The 22018-nt window shown below is 47.9% G+C and overlaps 1 protein-coding gene across 1 annotated transcript in view; it reads right to left on the reverse strand.

The window, feature by feature from the left end:
* Positions 1 to 22018, reverse strand: part of LOC149432646 (uncharacterized) — a 78754-nt gene that overhangs the window by 42847 nt on the left and 13889 nt on the right. The gene's annotated exons all lie outside the window — the stretch shown is intronic.

The raw sequence follows: 22018 nt of genomic DNA on the forward strand, positions 1-22018 counted from the left end.
CCCTGGAGTGTACTGATCCCCTTCTCGATACTCCACCATCCATCCACCAATCTCAATCTGCTACCATCCATCCACCCTTCTCAACACACCACCATCCATTCACCCTTCTCATAAGATCACCATCCATTCACCCTTCTAAATCCTCAAACATTCATCCACCCTTCCCAATATGCCACCATCCATTCACCCTTTCTTAATCTACCACCACCCATTCACCCTCCTCAATACACCACCATCCATTCACCCTCCTCAATATACCACCATCCATCCACCCTTTTCAATCCACCACCATCCATCCACCCTCCTCAATACACCACCATCCATCCACCCTTCTCAATCTACCACCATCCATCCACCCTCCTCAATACACCACCATCCATTCACCCTCCTCAATCTACAACCATCCATTCACCCTTCTCAATACACCACCATCCATCCATCCATCCACCCTTCTCAATATACCACCATCCATTCACCCTCCCCATTACACCACCATCCACCCTTTTCAATCCACCACCATCCATTCACTCTCCTCAATACACCACCATCCATCCACCCTTTTCAATCCACCACCATCTATCCACCTTCCTCAATACACCACCATCCATTCACCCTTCTCAATACACCACTATCCATTCACCCTCCTCAATACACCACCATCAATTCACCCTTCTCACCACACCACCATCAATTCACCCTTCTCACCACACCACCATCCATCTACCCTTCTCAATACACCACCATCCATTCACCCTCCTCAATATACCACCATCCATTCACCCTTCTCAATACACCACCACCATCCATCCACCCTCCTCAATTCACCACCATCCATCCACCGTCCTCAATTCACCACTATCCATCCACCGTCCTCAATACACCACCACATGAGTCGCAATCTGCCATCATCTGCCACGGTTTTTTTTTTCTAAGAATAACCTTTGACCTGCAGAGTATATAGACTGAGAACGTTCGATTTCGTCTCATTCGCACAGAATGCATTTACATGCAGATGGATGAACAGCTATGAAAATGTTTTACAAACACACCCCCAGGTAAGTGTCCCTTCGGTGGGAGATATACCTGGAATGCAGATCAGCTGGGCCCCGGGCCTGTGCAGGGCAATGCCTCCTCCGGCCCCTGTGATGTTTTATGACCCCGATGCTGACAGCGGGAGACTTCCGCCTTGTTCTGTGTGAAATGTTTACAGATCAGCTGTCTGAAGGAGGCTTAATAAGGTTCCTTATCAGGAGGAGATATCCACCTCTAACTTAAATACAGGCCGGCTTTCCTGGAACGTTTATTGACCCGAGGATCGGTTCCTTCTGTTTACCGACAAAATACAAATGTCCCGTTGGAGATCCTGCGAGTGTTTTATGTCCAATATGCCGCTTGGATGGAAAGCGGAAAAAAATAAATCTGTCAAGTGTAAAGCCGGCCATAAGCGGGACGAATTCTGAAATCTTTTCTAAGAATTTTCTTTCGAATTTCGCACCATTAGTGGGCCACAGAAACGGCCGATTTCCATGCAGCCATCAAATGTGAGTGATCGGGCGTGTGGGAAACTTTTTGAAAAACAAACAAATTTTAAATCAATGATGCCAGAATCGTGCGAGAAATATAAAGCTGTGACCTGGAAAGGAAAGAAAACTCTTGGCCCTGAAAATTCATTTCTGTAGCAACATGAGGAGAAATTAACCACTTCCAGTCCAGACACTTTCACCCCTTCCAGTCCGGACACTTTCCCCCCCTTCCAGTCCGGACACTTTCACCCCCTTCCAATCCGGTCACTTTCACCCCCTTCCAGTCCGGACACTTTCCCCCCCTTCCAGTCCGGACACTTTCCCCCCCTTCCAGTCCGGACACTTTCCCCCCCTTCCAGTCCGGACACTTTCACCCCCTTCCAATCCGGACACTTTCACCCCCTTCCAGTCCGGACACTTTCCCCCCCCTTCCAGTCCGGACACTTTCACCCCCTTCCAGTCCGGACACTTTCCCCCCCTTCCAGTCCGGACACTTTCCCCCCTTCCAGTCCGGACACTTTCACCCCCTTCCAGTCCGGACACTTTCCCCCCCTTCCAGTCCGGACACTTTCCCCCCTTCCAGTCCGGACACTTTCCCCCCCTTCCAGTCCGGACACTTTCCCCCCCTTCCAGTCCGGACACTTTCACCCCCTTCCAGTCCGGACACTTTCCCCCCCTTCCAGTCCGGACACTTTCCCCCCCTTCCAGTCCGGACACTTTCCCCCCCTTCCAGTCCGGACACTTTCACCCCCCCTTCCAGTCCGGACACTTTCTCCCCCCCTTCCAGTCCGGACACTTTCACCCCCTTCCTGTCCGGACACTTTCCCCCCCTTCCTGTCCGGACACTTTCCCCCCCTTCCAGTCCGGACACTTTCCCCCCCTTCCTGTCCGGACACTTTCCCCCCCTTCCAGTCCGGACACTTTCCCCCCCTTCCAGTCAGAACACTTTCCCCCCCTTCCAGTCCAGACACTTTCCCCCCCTTCCAGTCCGGACGCTTTCCCCCCCTTCCAGTCCAGACACTTTCCCCCCCTTCCAGTCCGGACACTTTCCCCCCCTTCCAGTCCGGACACTTTCCCCCCCTTCCAGTCCGGACACTTTCCCCCCCCTTCCAGTCCGGACACTTTCCCCCCCTTCCAGTCCAGACACTTTCCCTCCCCCTTCCAGTCCGGACACTTTCCCCCCCTTCCAGTCCGGACACTTTCCCCCCTTCCAGTCCGGACACTTTCCCCCCCTTCCAGTCCGGACACTTTCCCCCCCTTCCAGTCCGGACACTTTCTCCCCCCCTTCCAGTCCGGACACTTTCCCCCCCTTCCTGTCCGGACACTTTCCCCCCCTTCCAGTCCGGACACTTTCCCCCCCTTCCAGTCAGAACACTTTCCCCCCCTTCCAGTCCAGACACTTTCCCCCCCTTCCAGTCCGGACACTTTCCCCTCCTTCCAGTCCGGACACTTTCCCCCCCTTCCAGTCCGGACACTTTCCCCCCCTTCCAGTCCAGACACTTTCCCTCCCCCTTCCAGTCCGGACACTTTCCCCCCCTTCCAGTCAGAACACTTTCCCCCCCTTCCAGTCCAGACACTTTCCCCCCCTTCCAGTCCGGACACTTTCCCCTCCTTCCAGTCCGGACACTTTCCCCCCCTTCCAGTCCGGACACTTTCCCCCCCTTCCAGTCCAGACACTTTCACCCCCCCTTCCAGTCCGGACACTTTCCCCCCCCTTCCAGTCCGGACACTTTCCCCCCCTTCCAGTCCAGACACTTTCCCTCCCCCTTCCAGTCCGGACACTTTCCCCCCCTTCCAGTCCGGACACTTTCCCCCCCTTCCAGTCCGGACACTTTCCCCCCCTTCCAGTCCGGACACTTTCCCCCCCCTTCCAGTCCGGACACTTTCCCCCCCTTCCAGTCCAGACACTTTCCCTCCCCCTTCCAGTCCGGACACTTTCCCCCCCTTCCAGTCCAGACACTTTCACCCCCTTCCAGTCCGGACACTTTCACCCCCTTCCAGTCTGGACAGTTTCCCCCCCTTCCTGCCCGGACACTTTCCCCCCCTTCCAGTCCGGACACTTTCACCCCCTTCCAGTCCGGACACTTTCCCCCCCCCCTTCCAGTCCGGACACTTTCACCCCCTTCCAGTCCGGACACTTTCACCCCCTTCCAGTCCGGACACTTTTACCCCCTTCCTGTCCAGGCCAATTTTCAGCTTTCAGCGCTTTCACACTTTGAATGACAATTGCGCGGTCATGCAACACTGTACCCATATGAATTTTTTAGCATTTTTTTGAGACAGATAAAACTTTATTTTGGTGGTATTTTTTCACCGCTGGGATTTTTATTTTTTGCTATATAAATGAGAATGTCCCAAAATTTTGAAAAAAAGTGTTTTTCTTATAAAATTTTGCAAATAAATAATCTTTCTTCATAAATCTTGGCCAAAATTTATTCTGTTATCTTTTTAGTAAAAAATAACCCAAATTAATTCATAACCAAAAATTATCATTTTTAAACTTTTTTTTACATTTTTTTATTTTTTAATTTTATTATTTATGTTTTTTTTTTTTTTTTTTTTACATACTGTCACCCTAGCAGTAGAATGTCACCATGGTGACACTGTACTACTTGTGGGGGGTGATGAAGATTTTTTTTTTTGTTTTACACTGATTGCTTTTACACCCATAAATGCTGTAAGAGGAATCATTTCTCATTCTCTCTGACTGCATTTGCAGCCATTGAGAAATACTGTGTGAGCTGTGATTGGTCACAGCTTGTCACATGGTACAAGGCTGTTGTGAATAGCCTTGTACCATCTGATCTCTGTGATCATTCACAGATTTCACACGTAGTAAGCAATGGTGTCAGAAGTGACATCTTGCTTACTACTCTGCATGTGATCACTGACTGGCCAATCAGTGATCACATGACCTCACACAGAGGAGGACACAGCGGGCACCGGATCGAGGTGCTGCGCGCTCCCAGGGAGTGCGCACCAGCAGGGGGCGGGGAGGCCGTTTATAAACGTCCACCCGCCCCTGCACTGCCACCGTCCAGCCGTTTATATACATGGGCAGGACGGGAAGTGGTTAAAGGCTGGCCATACATTATACAAAAACTATACAATAGGAGGTCAAACCTAAACAACACTTTCAATTGTGTCCAAAATGTATCCAATTAGGAAAGCTCGTGTGCCGGCCCTACATGGTTCGAATTCCAAATGATTTTTGTCCGAAAATTGGACCTAATCATAATCGGGCGATTTTTGCTCTGTTAGCGGGGCAATGGCATCGGCCAATTTACGTGGTTCCTCCCCATTTCGTTTATCGGGCATGCTGGAAAATTTGTGAAAAACAACCGATTTTCGAAATTATTGGTGGACCATCGGATTAGAGCACGAACGACGTTTCGATTTTCGGACGAAAAATCATTCGGAATTCGAATCATGTATGGCCTGCATAACACTACATAGTGGCAGGTAAATCTAAAGGAAATTGGGCAGAAATTGCACAAAAAATTGTAAGAAAATTTATAGTGTATGGCCAGCCAAAGACTTGATTGGTTGAATTTCAAATTCAATGGTGGAACCATCGATTTACAAAACGGACAAAATTTCCAATTTTCGTTTGGAATTCGACCCATGTATGGACTGCTTAACGCTCCATTCACGCATGCGTTTTTATGCGTTTTCTTGCGCATTGTGCATAGGGCAGCCTATTGATTTCTACGCACGGCAAACCTGGAGTTTTTTTTGCCACATGCCAGTTTGCACGTTTTTTATTTTGCATTTTTTATTTTACGTTTTGTCAGTACATGAACCGATTGGCTGATTGTGCTGCTTCTCCCTCCCACACTCTGAGCCTTGCTGTACAAAAGGCTGATACCAGGTCACATGCAGCTACTTAGTGTGAATCCAGCCTTACTGTCCAGGCTGGGGGGGGGACAAGGGACAAGACCAATAAGTGTTACTGAACTGCAGTAGTGAAAAGCCAGGTCTCCTGAGCTGGGCTGTGCGGCAGAGCTGTGTAAATCTCAAGACTGGATGGACAGAACTACAAAAGCATCCTCCATGTCAGTATTTGATGGGTGTGATTGGCTGTTTTCCCAGAATTTAGATTTATTATAGGAAATTAGAAGTAAACTATTTATATGGAAAGTCTATGCAAATATTTTTTATTGGGGTGACACCCAGTCTGGGGGCGGTCGGACGCCCTCAGGTTGGGAACACCGGCCGAGCACCCATGGGAGCGTTCAGAGATAATAGACGCAGGGCGTGCAGGCCGAGCGTGGGAGACGTTCACCTAATTATAGCTCTACAGCCGAGTCGCCGAGCAAAACCGGACTGCTCCGGTCTGTCACATGTCAACAGGAATCTCCGCCCACGTGGCGTCACCTGTCAGATCTCTCCTTCACCAAAATACCCATAATAAGCCCCTGATCACACCGGGGTGCCAGGGGAACGCACGCCAAATCACGAAAAAACTCTACTCCAAGGGGGCCTGCCGACGCATGGGTGCCAAACCACGCCAGGACACCGCGCCATTCATGACCGTGCGTACAAAAGGAGGGGGCGTGCACTTCTTCAGTGCGATTTTGCTGCAAATGAGTCATTCACACGCATGTAAAAAATGCGCATCAACGCACATGCGTTTCCCACCGCGAGGGCGAAGAAATATTCATCCACTTGCCTATGTATCCATTTCTCGCACACGTTAACCCTTTAAGGGATTTGAGATGCCAGGATGCAGGGCGGGGTTTAGGGTCATGTGACGGTGGTCCCGTAATCGCAAAGCTCCCGACCGCAAGTAGCAAGCGGGAGCTTTCAGTGAGTCGCCGGTAAATGTGCCGGGAGCATGCAGGGCGCGCGTTCTCTGCACATCTTCTGTTTACAATGCATACTCAAAGATGTGGCCCCTTGGTGCCAAGGCCCAGCCGCCGAGAGCAGGGGCGGACTGACCATTTGGAAACTCGGGCACTGCCCGAGGGCCCGGGGTCAGTAGGGGGCCCCATGTGATGCCCCTGGTACCTTTTTCATAGGCTTTTTTTCAGTGTGGGTGAGGACACAGGGGCCCCATGATCCCCCCTATTGCGCGGGGGCCCCATGAGTTGTCAGCCCACCTCTGGCCGAGAGGTCGCATATTTGCATACGCTCAGCGCCAAAAGGTCAAAATCAGAATTCTATATTTATTTGAAGCAGAAGCCCTAGAAAATAGTTGTCATTTTTTTGTCATCATTTTTTTTTTCACATCCTGTGGATGTGAAAAAAAAAGTTTTTTCAATTTTTTAAAACTTTTCTTTTTTTTTTAGTTTTTTTTTTTTTTACATTCTGTCATCAGAGTAGCTCAGTGTCACCATAGTGAGCCCTCTGGAGCATGGGATTGGGTTTCCATTGTGACCCCTGATGCAGTGCAGTACAGCGTCATCATTAGGGGCGGACCGACAAATCATGGGGCCCCCGGGCAATAGGGGATCATGGGGCCCCTGTGTCCTTGCCCAAACTCAAAAAAGCCTATGAAAAAGGTACCAGGGGTATCTCATGGGGCCCCCTACTGACCCCGGGCACTCGAGCAGTGCCCGAGTTTCCAAATGGTCAGTCCGCCCCTGGCCGGACCGACAACTCATGGGGCCCCCGGGCCATAGGGGATCATGGGGCCCCTGCAGGGGCGGACTGACAACTCATGGGGCCCCCGGGCAATAGGGGATCATGGGTCCCCTGTGTCCTTGCCCAAACTCAAAAAAGCCTATGAAAAAGGTACCAGAGGCATCTCATGGGGCCCCTACTAACCCCGGGCCCTCGAGCAGTGCCCGAGTTTCCAAATGGTCAGTCCGCCCCTGGGCCCCTGTGTCCTTGCCCACACTAAAAAGCACACCCAAAAAAGCCTATAAATGGTACCAGGGGCATTTCATGGGGTCCCCTACTGACCCAGGGCCCACGGGCAGTGCCTGAGTGCTCGAATGGTCAGTCCGCCCCTGGTCATTGTATGACTGATGTGGTGATCAGAGACACTGACTGGTGACAGTATATTAAAAAAAAAACCTTTTAAAAAAAATAAATACATTTTTTTTAAAACTGTGTATGGCTCTGCATAGCAGCATGCGTACAGTGAAGCACACACACAGCACGCAGTTAACCCTTTGATCGCCCCAGATGTTAACCCCCTCCTGCCCAGTGCCATTAGTACAGCGTCAGTGCTTTTTATTAGCGCTGATCACTGTATTGGTGTCACAGCGGATGTCAGTGACACCAAGTCAGCCCCCCCCCCCCCAGTGTCAGAATGCCCGCCGCAGTCCCGCTATAAATCGCTGATCGCCACCATTACTAGTAAAAAAAAGGAAAAAAAAAATCCCAGTGTCTATACCGCCATTTGTAAATGCTATAACTTTCACGTAAACCAATTAATTTACACGTATCGGGATTTTTTTTTTTAGCAAAGACACATTTTGGCCTAAATTTATGACGAAATTTGAATTTTTTATATATTTTACTAGATATTTTTAATAGCAAAAAGTCAAAAATATTGTTTTTCTTTCTCAACATTGCCCACCTGTTTTTGTTTATAGCGCAAAAAATGTAAAACGCACAGGCGATCAAATACCACTGAAAGAAAGCTATTGGTGGGGAAAAAAGGACCTAAATATCATTTGGGCGCAACGTTGCATGACCGTGCAATTGGCAGTTAAAGGAACGCAGCGCCGTGACTCACAAAATGACCCGATGTCAGGAAGGGGGGGGGGGAATCCTCAGGAGGGTGAGGGGTAATTTTGTTTCATGTCATGACGCTCGCTACAGTTCAGTTAATAACAAAAATACATAATGGGGTCTTATTATCCTTTTCCATTTGTTTTTCTATATGGCCATTTTTTTTCCATTATTTTAATAATATTGCACACAAAGTCACTGAATGGCTCTCAAAGATGGCAAAAAAAAAAAATGGGCAGCACAGTGGCTGAGTGGTCAGCATTTCCGCCTGGCAGTAGTTGGGTCGTTGGTTCAAATCCCAACCACAGCACCACCTGCCTGGAGTTTGCATGTTCTCCCTGTGCCTGCGTGGCTAAGAACTGTGTGGTTAGAACTTCCGCCTGGCAGTACTCAGGTCATTAGTTTGAATCCCAACCACGGCATCACCTGCCCAGAGTTTGCATGTTCTCTCTGTGCCTGTGTGGCTAAATGGTTAGCACTTCTGCCTGGCAGTACTAGGATCTTGGTATGAATCCCAACCAGGGGCAGACTGACCATTAGGAAACTTGGGCACTGCCTGAGGGCCCGGGGTCAGTAGGGGGCCCCATAAGATGCCCTTGGTACCTTTTTCATAGGCTTTTTTGAGTTTCGGCAAGGACACAGGGGCCCCATGATCCCCTATTGCCCGCGGACCCCATGAGTTGTCAGTCCACCCCTGATCCCAACCATGGCACCACCTGCCTGGAGTTTGCATGTTGTGCCTGCGTGCGTTTCCTCCCACACTCAGGATGTGGATGTGAGTTAGGGACCTTAGATTGTACGCTCCTCGGGGGCGGGGACTGATGTGAATGTACAATATATATGTAAAGCTCTGCGTACATTGATGGCGCTATATAAGTACCTGAAATAAATAAAAAGTGGGACATTTTGTTGCTGTCAGGGGTGTATTTACCACAAAGCATTTGCCTAGGGTGGAATTTTTCAGGGGGGGGGGGGGCAGCACTGCCCCTTGGAAGAAGGGATGGAAGAAGGGACACATGCAGCATGGGGACCTGGTGGGTTCCGAGAGATGCTGTGGATTTCATGACGGTGTATGAACAGCCCGACTCTCATTCCCGGGGATGTCCGGAGCTGTGAAGGTAAGTGTCTTTCTCTCTCTCGCCATGGAGGATGGTGGCTGGGGTATGGGGATTAATTTAGTTCCCGGGTTCTTAGTTTTGGCGGGATCCTCTGGTCCAACCCCAGGGGTGTACCACAAGGCAAACAAGGCATTTGCCTAGGGCGGCATTTTTCAGGGGGGCAGCACTGCCCCTCGGAAGAAGGGACGGAAGTAGGGAGACACGTGGCATGGGGACTTGGTGGGTTCCGAGAGATGCTGTGGGTTTCATGACGGTGTATGAACAGCCCGACTCTCTTTCCCGGGGATGTCCGGAGCTGTGAAGGTGTGTCTTTCTCTCTCTTGCCATGGGGGGATGGTGGCTGGGGTGTGGGGATTAACTTAGTTCCCGGGTTCTTAGTTTTGGCGGGATCCTTGGGTCCAACCCCAGGGGTGTACCACAAGGCAAACAAGGAATTTGCCTAGGGTGGCATTTTTCAGGGGGGCAGCACTGCCCCTTGGAAGAAGGGACACACGCGGCATGGGGACCTGGTGGGTTCTGAGAGAGGTTGTGGGTTTCATGACGGTGTATGCACAGCCCGACTCTCATTCCTGGGGATGTCTGGAGCTGTGAAGGTGAGTGTCTCTCTCTCTCGCAATGGAGGATGGTGGCTGGTGTATGGGGGGCTGTGGTAGTGGAGGGCATGGATTTTCTTGGCTCTTTCTTGGGGGGGGGGGCGCCAATTTTTGCATTGCCTAGGGCAGCACAAAACCTAAATACACCACTGGTTGCTGTGGATGGTGACACTCTGGGGATTTATTCATTCAGACTTGTGAAGTTACTGGAAGGCTGACTTGAACCCACCCAACGTGGAAGACTCTGCACCGGGTAAGAGACGGCCATTTTTCTGACTTCATTTACCGACATGCCAGGGCATCGGTTGAGGGGTTCTATAAAAGGTATTTATTACCCCCCTTATCATTTTGGCAACAAGTTATAGATAACCCCCATTGGCTGCTGTCAGCAGGGGGGGGCGGGGCACAGACAACAAGTTATTCTGGATATCTAGTTTAAGAAATTGGCTAATTTTCATATTGGCAGCCGTTTTGGAAATCTGAGACAAAAAATGGTTAATGGGGGTTATTTATAGAGAAGCAGCCCCGCGGTTGGAAACTATGGGATCGTCTTTTTTGTTTATATGATGGTTTTGAATTGTGAAACTCAAATGATATACTCCGGGATGTAACAATATTCACCTACAAGGTGTAATTATACTTAGGCTGGGTAGGCTGGGTGGCATGGCGGCACGTGGGCCCCGTTCTGGGAATCGACATCTTATTTAGGTGTTCATATGGAATCTCCGGCACAATCTATGTTGAGGCGAGCGGTATTCTTCTTTTTTCTGTATTCGGTTTTCTTTTAAGGCCCCATGTACACGGGACACGTCTGAACGATGGAAACTGACTGCTGGAAAACGTAGGTTAAAAAACGGCTGCTTAGCCGCGTTTGCATACCGCGTTTATGAGCGTTTGCGTTTAGAAGCGTTTTTTAAAGATAAGTACAGGAGAACCTCCCAAATGCCCAGAATGCACTGAAAAGTGGTAAATTATTAACTATTTCAGACCGCTTCACAGAAATACAGAGAGTAGAAGTAGAGACAGCAGTATGTGTCGAGATAATTAGGTGTGAGTTGCTCATTAACATTTCTTTTGTTTCCAAGGGTGGGAAAGGTGTCTGGCGGAGGCAGTCATTAAGGACACCTGGCAGGGGTCTTCATGAGGAATTTGAGGTGTGAATGGTCATTAACATATCTTTTGTTTCCAAGGGTGGAAGAGGTGTAAATTGTTCATTAACATATCTTTTGTTTCCAAGGGTGGGAGAGGTCTGAGGTGTGAATTGGTCATTAACATATCTTTTGTTTCCAAGGGTGGGAGAGGTCAGAGGTGTGAATTGTCCATTACCATATCTTTTGTTTCCAAGGGTGGGAGAGGTCTGAGGTGTGAATGGTCATTACCATATCTTTTGTTTCCAAGGGTGGGAGAGGTCTGATGTGTGAATTGGTCATTAACATTTATTTTGTTTCCAAGGGTGGGAGAGATCTGAGGTGTGAATGGTCATTAACATATCTTTTGTTTCCAAGGGTGGGAGAGGTCTGAGGTGTGAATTGGTCATTAACATATCTTTTGTTTCCAAGGCTGGGAGAGGTCTGAGATGTGAATGGTCATTAACATATATTTTGTTTCCAAGGGTGGGAGAGGTCTGAGGTGTGAATGGTCATTAAACATATCTTTCGTTTCCAAGGGTGGGAGAGGTCTGAGGTGTGAATGGTCATTAACATATCGTTTGTTTCCAAGGGTGGGAGAGGTCTGAGGTGTGAAATGGTCATTAACATATCGTTTGTTTCCAAGGCTGGGAGAGGTCTGAGGTGTGAATCGGTCATTACAATGTGTGACCAGCTTGGTAGGAACATCCTGTGTTCAGTGTTTTGTCCATCTGAGTACCTTGAAAATGCTTTGCATGGATTTTTCATGATGAAAAAAGGCTCTGGACAGAGTTGAAAAAAAAATTTCAAACGCAAACGCTTATAAAAGCGATTTGCCGTGTTTACAAGCATTTTGCGTTTGAAACGCTGATAAAATCGACTGCTGGACGCAAGTTTTCTGCGTTCAAAAAATTTACTGTAAATTGAAATGCTTGTAAACGACTGTAAACGACGATGTGCACACGGACACATAGGAAAACATTAGGGGGGGTTCAGGGGCTGCTGAAAAAAACGCGGAACAGCTCCTGAACGTGAGTTTATCAGCTGCTGTGTACATAAGCCCTGAGTCTTTAATTACATCTTCCAAATCTGCCCAAAATGACATACTTGTACAACGGGATATAAATTAGAGGAGATTACGTGAACCTCCTCGGGTGTCATAATCTCATTCTCTGGACCGGCTTCAAAGCCCGCAGTCTGCAGAATTGTTCTACATGAAGTAGATGATGTTATCTTTTCACCGCTGATAAATATTTCATCTTTGTTTATTTTTTGTATAAAAGAGAAGGCTTCTTTCACCTGCAGCTCATTCATGGCTCGAAGCCTTTTTCGGCATTCCCCTGCCCGCCGCGGATCAAGTGACATTACCTGCGTCATCGCGGAACTGTGAGCCAACCACCAACCGTGAGAGGTGCAGAGAGAGTGCCTGCTCAGGCCAGATCAGTCACTTTTCAACATGCCTTGCGTAATCTTCTACTAACCTCTACAGCAGCCTTTTCAACCTTTTTACTCCAGAGGAGCCCTAGAAATAATTTTGAAGTTTTTGGGGAACCCATGCAAAGCCAATTAATTTGGGGTCAGTGGGAAATTTGCCCCTTACGTTGGTGGCCAGGGTGAAAAATTCCCATCTTACAGTGGTGCTTAGACTGACACCCTTACAGACGGCTAAAAGGATACTAGTTCTGCAAAGTGGCATTGGCCCTGAAACTTTGCAGACACCATCAAACTGGAGGTCAGTCGGTACCAGGGGCGGACTGACCATTTGGAAACTCGGGCACTGCCCGAGAGCCCGGGGTCAGTAGGGGGCCCCATGAGATGCCCCTGGTACCTTTTTCATAGGCTTTTTTGAGTTTGGGCAAGGACACAGGGGCCCCATGATCCCCTATTGCCCGGGGGCCCCATGAGTTGTCAGTCCACCCCTGGTCGATACCCTTGACAACCTTTTTAGGAACCCTAGGCTTCTACAGATACTGCACTTAGAATGGATACTCTCCAATCTAACCCAGATTTTCCCAACAACTTACCTGAGAGGAACCCTTGAAATAATTTGCTGGTCTCATGGAACCCCCATCAGAGGTCATTGAGAAAATGCCCCCTACTTTGATGGTCAGCGGGAAGAATTTCCACTTGCAGTCAGGATACCACCCTTGCAGGCATGCTGCTGGCTCTGCCAAGTGGTGTTGGACCTGGATTCAGGCAGTTGCCATTAGATGGTTGGTCAATTTGCCGCAGCAACCTCTTAAAGAGCCCTGGTTGAGAATGAAACCTTAAAGCTGAAAGATCCATTTGCCTTCCTCCCCCATACTTCACCTGTTGCCCCTCTAGGTCAGCCTATTAGCTGGCTTCTGATGATCCTTAGAATAAATCCACTCAATTATCTGGGAAGAGTGGTATAATTACACAGACCATGATTTTGCATCAAGTCCCAAATTTACGTAAGCCAAGATTTAATCAAAATTGGCCTTAAATTCTGCCATGTGGATTGCTTAGGGGAAATTTGCTGAAAAAAAATGACATGGCTAAGTTTTCTAATAAAACCATGTGATCATAATGATAGAAAAAGCCAAGCTGGATTCTGAACCTAACAAAGCCTGGCTTGGTAATCACACAACTTTGATGACGAACAAAGGGTTATGTGTATTGTTAGGGTTTTTCTGGCTTTCCATTTTGTTCTCAGTTAGGGACGAGGAGCAGGTCTTGGCCAGAGCCATTAAAGCCCATTACACCATAAAAAAGCCAACTTAATTTAGTCCCCACCTACTCCAATTCATTTAGCTGAAATGGTAAAAATTTTCTTGCCAACTTTTTTGGTTAAGTAAAAACTCCTGATTTTGATCTTCCCTATTTATTAGGTTCCCTGTCATATCACTTCACAGCTCATCCCCCACTTTTATTTATCATCACCCCAATCCACCATCCAATTGTCCATGGAACTACAAGTTAGGTCAAAACCTTCCTTCCATCCCCAGCTCTATGACAGGTTATAGTGATGGGGTTGGTTCACAATATTGAGTGGTGAGGGTAATTGGAAACATGGTGAAGTCATCTAAAGTTGTTGAGGGCACAAGTCTAATCGAGCAAGGAAGGGGGTCCCAAGCACTGGGTTAATCCAAGAAAATTCTTGGATTAACCCAGTGCTTGGGACTCTCTTCTTTGCTCAATATTGAATGGTGAGGGTGATTTGAAACATGGTGAGGTCATCTAAAGTTGGTGAGGGCACAAGTCTAATCGAGCAAGGAAGAATTTTCTTGGATTAACCCAGTGCTTGGGACTCTCTTCCTTGCTCGATTAGACTTGTGCCCTCACCAACTTTAGATGACCTCACCATGTTTCAAATCACCCTCACCATTCAATATTGAGCAAAGAAGAGAGTCCCAAGCACTGGGTTAATCCAAGAAAATTCTTCCTTGCTCGATTAGACTTGTGCCCTCACCAACTTTAGATGACCTCACCATGTTTCAAATCACCCTCACCATTCAATATTGAGCAAAGAAGAGAGTCCCAAGCACTGGGTTAATCCAAGAATTTTCTTGGATTAACCCAGTGCTTGGGACCCCCTTCCTTGCTCGATTAGACTTGTGCCCTCACCAACTTTAGATGACCTCACCATGTTTCCAATTACCCTCACCATTCAATATTGTGAACCAACCCCATCACTATAACCTGTCATAGAGCTGGGGATGGAAGGAAGGTTTTGACCTAACTTGTAGTTCCATGGACAATTGGATGGTGGATTGGGGTGATGATAAATAAAAGTGGGGGATGAGCTGTGAAGTGATATGACAGGGAACCTAATAAATAGGGAAGATCAAAATCAGGAGTTTTCACTTAACCAAAAAAGTTGGCAAGAAATATTTTACCATTTCAGCTAAATGAATTGGAGTAGGTGGGTACTAAATTAAGTTGGCTTTTTTTATGGTGTAATGGGCTTTAAATGGCTCTGGCCAAGACCTGCTCCTGGCCCCTGTCGTAGAGTTTTGGTAACTGTAGGAGATCCTACTGTCATGGTGACTCCAGGAGGCCCTAGGATTATGGTGACTCCAGGAGGCCCTAGGATTATGGTGACTCCAAGAGGCCCTAGGATTATGGTGACTCCAAGAGGCCCTAGGATTATGGTGACTCCAGGAGGCCCTAGGATTATGGGGGTTCCAGGAGGTTCTAGGGTTATGGTAGTTCTAGGAAAACCAAGAGGTATTATATTTAGAAGGTGTAATAATACTTATTAGGCTAGGCAGGCTATGCGACGTGCCATTGCTGGCTAGTCTGTATGCGGTCCGAGTTCTGGGAATGTATCTCTTATTTAGATGCTGTTACTGAAATGTTTGGCATGAACTATGTTAAGGGAAGAAATAATCTGCTTTTTCTGCATTCCGTTTTCTTTTAAGCATTTAAATATATCTTCCAAACCTGCCCAAAATGACATTTTGTACGCCAGGATATAAATTAGTGGCAGTTACATTAACCTGTGTCCTGATCTCATTCTCTAGAATGTCTTCAAAGTCTGCTTTCTGCCGAATTGTTCTACATGAATTAGATGATGTTATCTTTTCATCACGATAAATATTTTATCTCTGTTTATTTTTGTGTAAAAGTCAGGGCTTCTTTCACCTGCATTCATAGCCCAAAGCCGTTTCAGCATTTCTCTTCCTACTGCGGATCGGATGACTTTACCTTCATCATCACAGAACTGCGGGCCAACCAATTGTTTACTTGAGAAGTGCAGAGTGAGTGCCGGCTCAGGTCAGAACAGCCACTTTTCAGAATTTCTTGTGTAATCTACTAACAGAACTTTCACCTCTGCAGTCTATTACCTGGAACTCTCTGACTTGCTTGATTAGACTTGCTCACTATGACCTCACCATGTCCCTAGGTACCCAAACCATCCATTATTGTGAACTAGCCCCTACAACATGGGAATTCATATAGCGTATCCTGTTTTAGGGTTTTGGTGACTAGGAGATCCTAGGGTTATGGTGACTACAGGGGGTCTTAGAATTCTGATGGTGCTAGAAGGTCCTACGGTTTTGGTAACAACAGGAGGCTTTATGGTTATGGTGACTACAGGGGGTCTTAGAATTCTGATGGTGCTAGAAGGTCCTAGGGTTATAGTGACAACAGGAGGCTTTATGGTTATGGTGACTACAGAGGGTCTTAGAATTCTGATGGTGCTAGAAGGTCCTAGGGTTATGGTGACAACAGGAGGTTTTATGGTTATGGTGACTACAGGGGGTCTTAGAATTCTGATGGTGCTAGAAGGTCCTAGGGTATGGTGACAACAGGAGGCTTTATGGTTATGGTGACTACAGAGGGTCTTAGAATTCTGATGGTGCTAGAAGGTCCTAGGGTTATGGTGACAACAGGAGGTTTTATGGTTATGGTGACTACAGGGGGTCTTAGAATTCTGATGGTGCTAGAAGGTCCTAGGGTTATGGTGACAACAGGAGACTTTATGGTTATGGTGACTACAGGGGGTCTTAGAATTCTAATGGTGCTAGAAGGTCCTAGGGTTATGGTGACTACAGGGGGTCTTAGAATTCTGATGGTGCTAGAAGGTCCTAGGGTTATGGTGACAACAGAAGGCTTTATGGTTATGGTGACTCCAGGGGGTCTTAGAATTCTGATGGTGCTAGAAGGTTCTAGGGTTATGGTGACAACAGGAGGCTTTATGGTTATGGTGACTACAGGGGGTCTTAGAATTCTAATGGTGCTAGAAGGTCCTAGGGTTATGGTGACTACAGGGGGTCTTAGAATTCTGATGGTGCTAGAAGGTCTTAGGGTTATGGTGACAACAGGAGGTTTTATGGTTATGGTGACTACAGGGGGTCTTAGAATTCTGATGGTGCTAGAAGGTCCTAGGGTTATGGTGACTCTTAGAAATGTTTGGGTTATGTTAACTGTAGGAGGTCCTAGCATTATCATGGCTACAAGAGGTCTGAGGGATATGGTGACTTTAGGAGGTTTCAGTTATAAGGACTCTTCCACAATCCTGAATATACAGGTATTATAACTAGCTCTATAGGCGTGTGTGGTGGAGACATTTCAGTTTTGGGAAGAGACTGATGTGAATGCTTCAATATTCTGCATCAGGGTCATGGACAAGGAGGTACCACCAGCCCTCCTGTAAAGGGCCCAGGCCAGCAGGGGGGTGCAAACAGCTGAGTGAATCAGATTTGGGCAGGGAGAGTGACTGGTATGGTGGGGCCGCAACAGGGGTGGACTGACAACTCATGGGGCCCCTGGGAAATAGGGGATCATGGGGCCCCTGTGTCCTTGCCCAAACTCAAAAAAGCCTATGAAAAAGGTACCAAGGGCATCTCATGGGGCCCCCTACTGACCCCGGGCCCTCAGGCAGTGCCCAAGTTTCCAAATGGTCAGTCCCCCCTGGGCGGCAATTACTGAAAACGATCCCCTGTATGGTTCTCTCTGCAGCAGCTGAAACCCGGCTTCTTCTCCTCTCCGTCCCGCTGGCTTTCAGCTACTGCCAAGAGGGCCATACAGGGGATCAGTTCCAGTAATTGCCCCTCTGCATCACCCATCACCCTCTCTGTGCAGCATATGTTTCTCCCCTGCTGCCCAGGCCTTCCCTGTGTGTCCCACCCCCACAGTGCTGCCGACTTCCCTCCTCTCCTTCCCACAACACCCAATAGGGACCTTTATGATGGAGAAAGGTCCAGAAAATATGTCACATTTACCAGCCCCTTTCTTTCCTGAATGAACACAATGAGTGATCGGTTTCACCCCTCCCCAAAAAAAACACACAGTTTTCTAGGCTTCAGTTATGAATGAACACAATGAGTGATCAGTAACGGTCACTTACTGTGTTCATTCATAACTGAAGCATAGTAAACTGTGTTTTTTTTTTGTGGGGGGCGCCCTGTCAGGTTGCCTGTATGGGGCCCCGGGGTTTCTAACAGCGGCCCTGTTCTCCATTATTGCCTTCAGAGAAGGAGCCAGTCCTACATCAGTCAGTAGAAAAGAAGGAGGACGAGAAAGGAATGTGACCTCGACTTTTGTGGGCGTAAGTGCCATACACCTCAAACCCTTGAGCTTCAGGCTCCGATCCTTAATGGAAATTGCTTGCAGCAGATAATTGTGCTCATCCTCATTTATAAAGCCCCGTTTGTGGGTACTATCACATTGATGTTCAGAGGTTTCCTTCTTCCCACCCAGCAGCTATGCCAAGAATTTCCATCCATGGAGCCCTTCCGGTCATTGAACTGCGAGTTGTGGAGTAAACCCTTCATTTGGGGTTCTTAAGGGAAAAAAGCGAATTGCTCTGCGAACCTGATCCCCGGCTTAGCCGAGTCCTGATAACCGATACTTAGATGATTGCTGCGTTATGTGTGTTTGATGATTTTACTGCTTAATTGGGAGTTATCAGCCCGGCAATAACAAGACCAGCACTGGGCAGCTTCATCCCATACAAGTCTGCGGAGAATGACGGCAATTATTAAAGACTTCACAGAGATTTAACTTGTCTAAGAAAGAGCCATCATTGGTGTCAGCTTTACCCGCTTCCCAACCACCCTATATCAGAAATATTGCTACAGGGGGGCACGGGTGCGCAAAATCACGTATATATACACGTGATTCTGCATTTCGGGGTAGGGGGCATGCGCGTGCCGCCATCCGCGGCCTGTCAATCATTGGGTCCCGGCGGCGCCCAGTGATCGCTAAGTATCTCCAACAAGGGAGAGACCTGTGCATAAACAATACGGATCCCTACCCACACCACTCGCGGCCACGGCTGTCAATCACCGGGTTGCGGCTAGTGATTTCTCGCCGGCACCCGGTGATCGCCAAGTATCTCCAACAAGGGAGAAAACTGTGTATAAACAATACAGATCCCTACCGACACCACCATTTGCGGCCACGGCTGTCAATCACTGGGTCGCGGCTAGTGATTTCTTGCCGGCACCCGGTGATCGCTAAGTATCTCCAACAAGGGAGAAAACTGTGTATAAACAATACAGATGCCTACCCACACCGCCATTTGCGGCCACGGCTGTCAATCACTGGGTCTTGGATAGTGATTTCTCGCCGGCACCCGGTGATCGCTAAGTATCCCCAACAAGGAAGAGACCTGTGTATAAACAATACAGATCCCTACCGACACCACCATTTGCGGCCACGGCTGTCAATCACTGGGTCGCGGCTAGTGATTTCTAGCCTGCACCCAGTGATCGTTAAGTATCTCCAACAAGGAAGAGACCTGTGTATAAACAATACAGATCCCTACCCACACCGCCATTTGTGGCTACGGCTGTCAATCATTGGGTCCTGGCCGGTGATTACTGGCCGGCGCCCAGTGATCACTAAGTATCTCCGACAGGGGAGAAAACTGTGTATAAACAATACAGATCCTACCCACACCGCCATTTGTGGCCACGGCTGTCAATCACCGGGTCCCGCTTAGTGATTTCTCACCGGCATCCAGTGATCGCTAAGTATCTCTAACAAGGGAGAGACCTGTGCATAAACAATACGGATCCCTACCCACACCGCCATTCGCGGCTATGGCTGTCAATCACCGGGTCTTGGATAGTGATTTCTCACCGGCATCCGGGGATCGCTAAGTATCTCCGAGAGCGGAGAGACCTGTGTATAAACAATACAGATCCCTACCGACACCACCATTTGCGGCCACGGCTGTCAATCACTGGGTCTTGGATAGTGATTTCTCGCCGGCACCCGGTGATCGCTAAGTATCTCCAACAAGGGAGAAAACTGTGTATAAACAATACAGATCCCTACCCACACCACCATTTGCGGCTACGGCTGTCAATCACTGGGTCCTGGCTGGTGATTACTGGCCGGCGCCCGGGGATCGCTAAGTATCTCCGACAGGGGAGAGACCTGTGTATAAACAATACGGATCCCTACCCACACCACCATTTGCGGCCACGGCTGTCAATCACCGGGTCGCGGCTAGTGATTTCTCTCTGGCATCTGGTGATCGCTAAGTATCTCTAACAAGGGAGAGACCTGTGTATAAACAATACGGATCCCTGCCCACACCAACATTCGCGGCCACGGCTGTCAATCACCGGGTCCTGGCTGGTGATTACTCGCCGGCGCCTGGTGATTGCAGAGGTAAACAAAACAGTTCTCGTCCCTGTCAGTGCGTGCAGGCTGCTTTGGATTGGCTGTGCACAAAGCAGTGTGATTACAGTGAAACACACGGACACAGCTTACAGTGAAATAACACACAGTTAACCCTTTGATCTCCCCACATGTTAACCCCTTCCTGCCCAGTGCCATTAGTACAGTGTTTGTGCTTTTTTTTTAGCACTGATCACTGTATTGGTGTCACTGGGGATGTCAGTGACACCGAGTTAGTTCCCCCCAGTGTCAGTATGCCCGCAGCAGTCCCGCTATAAGTCGCCATTACTAGTATAAATAAAAAAATTATAACAAATCCCAGTATCTATACCACCATTTGTAGACGCTATAACTTTCACGTAAACCAATTCATTTACACATATTGGGATTATTTTTTTAGCAAAGACGCGGAGCGGAATACATTTTTACAAACATTTGATTTTTACAATTTACGAAATTTGATTTTGTTAATTTTTTTTGCTGAACGTGTTTAACAGCAAAAAGTAAAAAATATTGTTTTTTTTTCTCAAAATTGCCGGTATTCTTTTTTATAGCACAAAAAATAAAAAACACACAGGTGAGCAAACAACAACAAAAGAAAGCTCTATTGGTGGGGAAAAAAGGACATACATTTCATTTGGGCGAAGCTTTGCACGACCGCGCAATTGTCAGTTAAAGTAACGCAGCGCCGCAACGCAAAAAATGGACTGGTCAGGAAGGTGGGGGGAGGGGGGGGGGAATCCTCTGAGGAAATTTAAAGGATTTATTTCTTTGTATGTTACATAATTATGTAAGTACATGACATAGCTTATTACATTTTAAGTTCTGCTCCTCCCGGTGGTTGTACTTTACTGTCCCTTAACCTGCTACAAATACCAATAGGGTCTGATAGAAAACAACGCACCCTCTAAGTGGCTGAAAATGTACAGATAAAAGTGAGAGTTTAACGACTGATAGAAATATAATATGACAACATTATAAAATGGAAGTGCAAACATGTAAAAATCTGAAAGTCACATAAAAAATGACTTTACAGTTAAAACTAAACATTAGATAATGACTGAATGTACACTGGAGATAGTCTGGAACAGTCCTTCTCAACCTTCTTACCCCGAAGGAACCAATGAAATAATTTTCTTGTCTCTGGGAACCCTTCTGAAATTATTTTATTACATTGGGGGTCAGTGGGAAGAATGTCCCTTACATTAGGGGTCAGTGGGAAGAATGTCCCTTACATTGGGGGCCAGTGGGAAGAATGTCCCTTACATTGGGGGTCAGTGGGAAGAATCTCCCTTACATTGGGGGTCAGTGGGAAGAATGTCCCTTACATTGGGGGCCAGTGGGAAGAATGTTCCTTACATTGGGGGTCAGTGGGAAGAATGTCCCTTACATTGGGGGTCAGTGGGAAGAATGTCCCTTACATTGGGGGTCAGTGAGAAGAATGTCCCTTACATTGGGGGTCAGTGGGAAGAATGTCCCTTACATTGGTGGTCAGTGGGAAGAATGTCCCTTACATTGGGGGCCAGTGGGAAGAATGTCCCTTACATTGGGGGCCAGTGGGAAGAATGTCCCTTACATTGGGGGTCAGTGGGAAGAATGTCCCTTACATTGGGGGTCAGTGGGAAGAATGTCCCTTACATTGGGGGCCAGTGGGAAGAATGTTCCTTACATTGGGGGTCGGTGGGAAGAATGCTCCTTAGATTGGAGGTCAGTGGGAAGAATGCCCCTTACATTGGGGGTCGGTGGGAAGAATGCTCCTTAGATTGGAGGTCAGTGGGAAGAATGTCCCTTACATTGGGGGTCAGTGGGAAGAATGTCCCTTACATTGGGGGTCAGTGGGAAGAATGTCCCTTACATTGGGGGCCAGTGGG

This window comes from Staurois parvus, unplaced genomic scaffold, assembly GCF_062004578.1.
Source record: "Staurois parvus isolate SC_StPar_1 unplaced genomic scaffold, SC_StPar_1.0 ptg002124l, whole genome shotgun sequence".
Taxonomy (NCBI): Eukaryota; Metazoa; Chordata; class Amphibia; order Anura; family Ranidae; genus Staurois; species Staurois parvus.